The sequence below is a fragment of the Triticum dicoccoides genome, chromosome 7A (genome assembly GCF_002162155.2).
Source record: "Triticum dicoccoides isolate Atlit2015 ecotype Zavitan chromosome 7A, WEW_v2.0, whole genome shotgun sequence".
In the NCBI taxonomy this organism is placed as follows: domain Eukaryota; kingdom Viridiplantae; phylum Streptophyta; class Magnoliopsida; order Poales; family Poaceae; genus Triticum; species Triticum dicoccoides.
The window spans coordinates 31239609-31248020 of NC_041392.1; the positions used below are offsets into that span (position 1 = coordinate 31239609).

General features: G+C 40.9%; 1 pseudogene; it reads right to left on the reverse strand.

Annotated features, from left to right (window-relative positions):
• Positions 1-1342: 1342 nt before the first annotated feature.
• LOC119331479 lies at positions 1343-4142 on the reverse strand (annotated as a pseudogene).
• Between the last annotated feature and the right edge of the window lie 4270 nt (positions 4143-8412).

Genomic DNA, 8412 nt, shown 5'->3' on the forward strand with positions numbered 1-8412 from the left:
TTGTGAACCCATGTAGGGTGATGTGCTAGCACAATTTCCCGGGCATTAATCTGTCTCTTCTCCTATATATATCTTAATAAAGATAGGTACTGGCCCTTCTGACCGTGCATTTGTCTCGGCAAAGATGCGAATGGGTATACTCTGTCTATCTCTAATAACGTCCATTTGCTCCGTATGGTGTGCAGCGTTCTACTCTTTGTCTCTAGTTTAGACTTTAGAGGCACCGACTACACTTTGTCTACTTATATTCTGTCAATTAACTAACTAAAAAAAATAGTTTTCGTCAATTATATGTATTTAGACTCTTTGCAGGTGTTTCATGTATCACAAACTGAAATGAAATAGGAGTGTTGGAATTGATCTCTAGGCTAACCTCCTGACAACCCGGGAGAAAAAAGGGGTGTGGGCTACTTAGTCCCAGTTTCTGTAACCTGGGGACATCTGGCCCTGATAGGTGTCCACAAGTGACTGGTCCAGCCTATCGATCATTGTATGAAGGGAGGCCAATGTATTTGTTGCCGGTATTATGTAGTATTGAGGGTGTTGGCGTCTTTGCTGGTATATGCACAAATATATAACAAAAATGGCAATGTCTTTGCATAGACCCCAATGGGCAACAGGAAAGGAATAAAAGAGTTGGGTTGACTCTGTCTAGAATAATTAATATCCACTTTCTCTGGTTATCTGTAGTTTAGAGGCACCAAAGACACTTATATATGAATATATGATGTTACTTAATTAGCTAATAATTCAGTTTTGTCAACTATGTATCTAGACGCTTTGCAGGTGTTTGATGTATCACAAACTGAAATGAGACAAGAGTGTTGGAATTGATGGAGACACAATACCACTTTACTGGATAGTGGTGAGACCAAAACTAATTCTCGAGTGGATTGGCAGTCAAGGACTCGCAACTTGACAGCGACATCTATATGAGGACACAGCAGTTAGACTTAGATCCATCTGTTTGTACTTCTATGTATGACATTTATCTGGGGGACAATCCAGGTTAATACTCCTGGTATGCTCACTGAACACCTACAGTTTGATGCATTCTGAACTAAATATGGAGGAAAATTACCTAGCTAGGATCAGCACAAATTTCATGTAAATGGAAATTTGGGGTTGACATCACACCAGTCTGGATATCTCTCTGTTTTCTGACAGTTCAATATACTCTGTTTCATGCAAAGTTATAGTATAAAGTATGAATAATCTGACTAACCTGAATGCAACATCGGTTGGTGACATTTATTTTTACAACTTGAAAAAGTAGATGTTGATAACGTACATAGTTCAGTGCAACAACAGAGTATCTAGTAGCCTGTTCTGATGTTCAAGCTTAAATTTCACGGGGGTACACAAATAGATGAAGGCCTTTATCCATGTGGAGGGTAAACATTGTTTTGTATATTGGACCCTTGGATTCATCTTCCATTCTGAACCTGAAGAATTGTATCAGGGTAGCAGCCACAATTTTCATCTGTCTATATGCAAATTCTTTCCCCAAGCAGATACGAGGTCCCGCCTGATCATTGGAAGAAGATTCGTCAAATGAAAAGGGTTACTTATACTCTAAAGGAAAATGAATTTATAACTTGAGAACTGATGTTAAACCCATGCAACTTTTTGTATTAGGGTGCATGTGACCGCTTGCTGTTAGTTGCCGTCATCTTCTGAAAGTACAAGTGATTAGTAGTTAAGTAGCATGGTGGACCCTACTTGTTGGAATGCAATATTATATGCTTGATTTTCTGCTTTAGCAATAGAAGGCCAGACTTAAATACCACTAATGTTACTGTTTTCTAGGTTCTTTGCCAACTCTTGGTGATGATCTAGGTTGTGACCAACACAAATCTAATCTGTTAATTAGACCTGTTCACTTAGTAAAATTATTATAGGCTCTCTAATCATGTCTTCTCTGTAGAACTTACATTGAAAGCTATAAACTTATAAGGGCTCTCTTGCTGGAAGACTCCATTCACAAGCCATCTTTCAGGCCTGAATTCTTCGGCATCCTCACCCCAAAGGTATTTCATCCTCCCCATGGCATAAATCATGTAGTTCATTCCATCTCCTTTTATCACTCGTTGGCCGTTTGGTAGTACATCATCTTCATCTGCCATCTTACCATCCTGAAAATGTACCACAAAATAAGTTACTGTGTATGCCAGATCCAAATTAAATTCTGTCGAAGCTATCTGGACTTGTTAGTTTTAGACTCTACTCTTAAAATGAGTAGCAAGAGGAATCATTTGTACCACCGGAACACCAGGATACAGCCGGAGGGTCTCGGTAATCGCAGCATGGAGGTAGTGCATTTTGTCAATAGCACCTTGTTTCAATCTTGCGGTGAACATTTCCATGCTGGTATCTTGTTGCGCCCACTCGACATATTCTCTGATTTCAAAGGCAACCTTATCCTGCACTACCGGGTTCTTACAGAGCATGTAGAAGAACCATGTAAGGGTATTTCCTGTGGTATCTTTACCAGCAACCAGGAAACTGAGGACTATGTCACGAAGGTAACGATCGTTCATTGTCTCAGGATCCTTCTCACTTTCCTGTATGAATCTTGACAGTATGTCATCTCTGGGTTTCTGCATTTATCATAAAAGATAGAATTGAACATATGTAAAATTTTGAAATAGCTGTAACAAACTACCGTACAGTTTTGCTTACATGGCCACTTATGTTTTTCATGTTCTCCCTCTTTTGATGGATCAACTGGAACACAAAGTGGTCAATTATCTTTATGCTCTTTTTCAGTTTAGCTTCTGACCCGATATTAAGATACCTTTTCAGCTTCCAGAACATATCAACATACCGATAGTAAACAAGAGAATTTGCCTCATCGAAGGCCTTGCTGAATTCGATGCTGGATTCATCTGATCCAGATAGTGTGTTAAGCTCAAAACCGAATCCCACTTCGAATATTGAATCCATAGTTGTTCTCATCAGAAGATCCTGAGGAAATGGTGGAAATTAAGAGAACTGCCAGCAAATGCGCATTAAGTCACTCCAAGTGTGTACCTAAAACTTCAAACTCGGAGTCAATTCATTCTTTGCTCACTCAGAAATCTGAGTAATGGATAACCCAATTCAGAAGTTCTGAAGAAACTAGGTTTACCCCAGTTATTTGCCATGAATGGTTAACTGAATTTTTGTTTGGCAGTTTAGGTCTAGCTAGGATTTGATTTGCTTCTCTCTTTGTAGTTTAAAGTTCTAAATTTCATAGGCGTTGACTGAACTATTAAAGCTAGATATATGATCTTAGCAGTTACAATACTATCCTTTATATTGATGGTAGATAATCATGGAAGTACCTGCATGTTTATGGTAATTCTGTTAGCTGCTGCAGATGAGGTCTTCTCTACCAGTTTTACAGCATTCATTCTGAAAACGTCACTGCTGTAGTCACGTAGCACTTTGGTTGAGAACACTTGCTAGCTTCCTCTGGTGCCGCCACTTGTCCCCGTCTGTCACAAAAATCCCATTTCCAAAGAGATCCTTCACGATTTCTGTGTTGAAGGCCCCCTGTGAAATAGGATCCATCATTGTCAAATTGTAGTCAGACTCGGTTATTGTCTTCTACTTTTTGTAAATTGCCACAGGCATTCAGTTTACTCTCTAAATAGCACGTATATGATTGGTCTCAAGTTTTGGCTGTCGACCATCCTCTGTTTAAATTTTGCAGGATCCAGTTTAACATCTGACATGAAGACTCCATCTACCATCATATTACTGGTTAACAGGAAAGGGAGGAGGAACAAAAATGATGAGCAAAGGAGAACTACCCTGCTGTATTTACTGAAGTTTGTCTTGAGGACATGCTCGATGACGGCAGGGTCGGCGGTTAAGATCTCACTGTGCCCTGGATAGACAAGCCTGATGGTGGGGTGCAGGAGCGCATACTTCACATGCTCATCGAAGATCTTGTCAAAGTTGTTGAGCTGCCGGAACACGGTACCGATAAGCGGTGGCCGGTCATGGGCTCTCTGGGTGAACTCTCTGATGCAGAAAATGGCAAAGGATCCGGCTGTGCCTAGGATGTAGAGGGTGATCACCAGAAGGGCTATGGCGAGAGCTGAGACTACGCAAATGCCCAAGGATGCAGCGAGACAGGAGAGCTGGGGAGACATGATCAGAACTTGCTGCTGCTGCTGCTGAGAGTAAGTTTACCATCTAGCATCTTTTATATGTGATCTGTGCTGCCACAGTATTTGTTTCGATTTGGTTGATGTCACTGTCTTCTAGGATAGGACAGTGACATGAATGTTTCTATACTTTCAGGTTTTCGACAGTGTCGTGGAAAATGACAACCTGTGTTTAAACTATCTCCATGGTATGGGAGAACATTGCCTATGCGCTGATTGGTCGTTGAATCTGAATTTGTATCATCAAATTTTGAGTTTGGTAAGACTTTATGCATATCATTTTGACTACAAGCAGGCTTTCCTAGCAACCAAGATCTCCATATGCATATACCATGTCACACTGCTGTTTCAGGACAACCGAGATTCAACTTCTGATTCACCAAAATTTTGGTACCCGGGTATATGTCGCCGACATGTGGGCGCAGACCCGCAGCTGTGCTGGCCAGTACAGTGCCATCTAATGTGCATTGTATTTGTGGAGTTTCCGGCTAATTCTCTGATTCTAATGCAGGGCATTATTGTAACGTTATGAACCAATTTGCATTGTTGTATCAGCAAACAGAGGAGAGGACGTGAGGGGAGGCAGTGACATAGCTGCTTCCGTGGGCATGAGTTCAGCAAAACTGGAGATTAGTTTCGCTCTCATTAACTGGAACGGCAACTTGCATTGACAGCAACACCTACACGGCGTACGTAGCAGCTGGATTTATCTGTTTGTATTCATGTGCTAGGCCAGCCTTTTGTGTGACAGGAGGAAGAGCTCACTTCATTGGAGGATGGGAGTTGACAGGGCCGCATAAGAATGTTGTATGGTGCACCAGATTATGATGCTAAAAGATGCGCTGGGCCACCATAACATTCTCTCTCCGCTTTCCGCCGTTTGAACCCTATATTTCGTTTTCCCGCCTCCACCTTTCAGTCTTGGGGCAACTAGTTTTGGGCACTAGTGACTTGATTCAGCTTGAGTTCCCTTTGGAGTTTAGCCGTCCCACCTTCACTGCTTCGTCTCGGAGGTACGTACCACCCAACCTGTCGATAGAACCCCCTGCAAAAGTGTCCACTCCAGGAGCCAAAGCATGTGTGGAATTAAACGTGCTTGCTAATGTCCCTGATGTCTCCAGTTCCCGCATTATGTCCATACATATCTCTCCGGTTCTTAGAGATACTTTTTTTGTGGTTGACACCAATCATATGGACCTACATATATGCCCAGTAAGAGAGTCACTAGTTAGAACTGTGGGTATAGGATTTTGTGAAGATGGAGTGGTATATATAAAGGGCGAGATACATGGAGAACATTACTCACACAAGTGTGACAGTTTGGTGGAGTCTTCCTTCTCCACGAGATAAATGCTCACGACCTGCTCTAGCATACACGTGTGGTCCTTTATATGCTGGTAACTTGGTAGGCACCCTATCTTTGGAGGGATATTTCAAACCTAATTATTAGTACAGAAAATGGTTTCACTATTGTGTTGACTCTCTTGACCTTGTTTACCTCCATATATGGTCACCTTTGTATTGGCTTTAACCTTCTATGTCTTCGATGTGCTTTGGCCCTCTTGTACAATGTTTTGTTGGGGTTCATAAAAGGGGGATGTGCTCCGATAATAAGACATTTAGCTTGTTTGCGACACTGTTATTTATAGGTTGGCATGGAGTTATCCTCAAACTGATTTATATGCTACATGTTTTTTACTTTGGGGATGGTGACAGCCAGTTGTTATTGCTTTTATTGTAAGATGCTGATGGGTCCCAAATCAACTAGGCAGCCTAATAGTCCTACTTTTTATTATTCCTCCTTGTGCCTAAGAATCATAATAATGCTAAAGTTTACTTTGTTCAAATTGGTCCGAATGAGTCGACCATATTTTTTCCCAATCCCACGACACATAAGAAAGTAATTTGTGGGCATCACACCGCATAATTTCCATAACTATGTGGTCTTAGAAGTTTTATTACAGATCTTAGAGACACTTTACATTAGGCTTATTGATTGATAGTATTTCCCTTTGATTAAGTTTTGTTTGTACTTCACAACTGCTTCCTAATGAAAGCGTCGAGTTTATTCTAATAAATAAATCAAAGATGCGAGTCCATTTGAGCCAACCATCTCTGTTGAAATTGATGAGTGATACAAGGCTCAGACATGCCTCATGGAAAGAATATGAAGAGTTCATATCTCTGGACGACGGGAGTTAATAGGCCAGAATCTCTGAAGGAAGCATCTCTCTCATACCATGTCACTGCTGTTTCAGGAAAACCAAGATTCAACTTCCAATTCATCAACATTTTGGTACCCGGTATGTCGCCGACATGTGGACGCAGACGTGCAGTGCTGGCTAGCAATGCCCGTATAATTTGCGTTGTTTTGGGCTAATTGTCTGATTCTAATGCAGATCCTTGTTTTATGTTAGGAACTAATTTACATTGTTGTATCAGAAAACAAAACAGAGGGTGTCAGGCGAGGCAATGATGTAGCTGGTTCCATGGGCATGAGCTCAGCAAAACTGGATACTGCGTCCTAATTAACTGGAATGGCAACATGACAGCAACACCTACACGATGTAGCAGCTAGATTTATCTGCTTGTATACATGTGTTAGGATAGGACAACCATTTATGTGACAGGAGGAAGAGTTCACATCTTTGGAGGATGAGAGTTGATAGGCCTCATAAGAATGTTGTATGGTATGTACTCCGTCCCTCCGTTCCAGAATAGAAGTTTTAGGTTTGTCACGAGTCAAACTTTTTAAGTTTGACCAAATTTATGTAAAAGTATGTCAAGATATAGAATCTCAAATTTGCTTGATCAGATTCATTGTGAAATGTATTTACATATATTACAAAATTGGAAGGAAGAAAATTTCTTTTGGAACGGAGGGAGTTCATGAGATTATGATTCCAGAAGGTGTGCTGGGCGACTATAGCATTCTCTCTTTCCTTTTTCTTTTTGAACTATAATTCGTTTCGCCGCCTTCACCTTCCGGTCTTGTGAAACAACTGGTACTGGCATACTAGTGACTTGATTCAGCTTGAGGTCCCTGTGGAGCTTAGCAGTCATGCCTCCTCTGCTTTGTCTCGGAGGCAGATACCACCCAACCTGTTGATAGAAGTCCTGAAGTTATTTTATCATAGTATACTCTCTATTTTTGTTGTTGACACTATATCATGGGCTTACATATATGCCCAGTAAAAGAATCGCCAGTTAAAACCGTGGATGGTGGAACAATATAGTTTGGTGAGTATGGGAATGGTATATGGAGAACATTACTCACACTGTATGGGAACTTTTGTACATTGCATCCCCCGTTCTCTCTCTTCAACTTGCTTTCTCCCTCTTGTACGATGCTGGTTTTCTTTTGGTTCATATAATAGGAGGATGTGCACCGACAACAAGGCATTTATCTTGTTTGCCACACTGTAATTTATAGTTTGGCATGGAGTTATTCACAAACTTATTTATATGCTATTTGTTTTTACTTTGGGGATGGTGACAAGTAAGATGCTAGTAAGACGTTGATGGGTCCCAAACACTAGGCAGCATAATATCGAATTTTTTTATCTTATGCCTCATTGTGCCTAAGCGTCACAATGATGCGAAAGTTTCCTTGTTCAAATTGGTCATGTTTTTTTTCATTTCCCTTTGGCATATACAAAAATAATTTCTGGGTGTCACACATGATGATTTTGATGACTCTGTAGTATTAATAGATCTTATAGACATTCTAAATTGCGCTTACAATTGGTAGTCTTTCCCTTTGATTAAGTTATGTTTGTACTTGACAAATACCTTCTAACGAAAGCGTTGAGTATATATAATAAAATTGTTAAAACAATGATGTGAGTCCATTCAAGGCAGCCATCTCTATGGGAAATGATGAGTAACACAAGGCTCAACACATGCATCATAGAAAGAAGGGACAATTCCATTTCTCCCCCTAACTTGAGCCCACACCTGGCATTTGCCCCTAAATTTCGAGTATGCTCAAAAATACCCCTCTTCCGTCAAGTGTCTTTATAGAAATGCCCCTCCGTACAACTTCCGTCTGGTCAAAGGCCTTTGACCATCTTTGAGACATTTTTCAGACATTTTTGCCCTTTCTGACAGGTGGGACCACATGATAGAAGGGGGGCCCGCTGGTTAGCGTCTAAAATACTAACTACTATGTATTGGTTAAGAACTAGTAATTGTGTTTAGCCCTAATTTAAACTCACACGGGCACATCCGGCGAGTGTGCAGCACGCCGGCGACG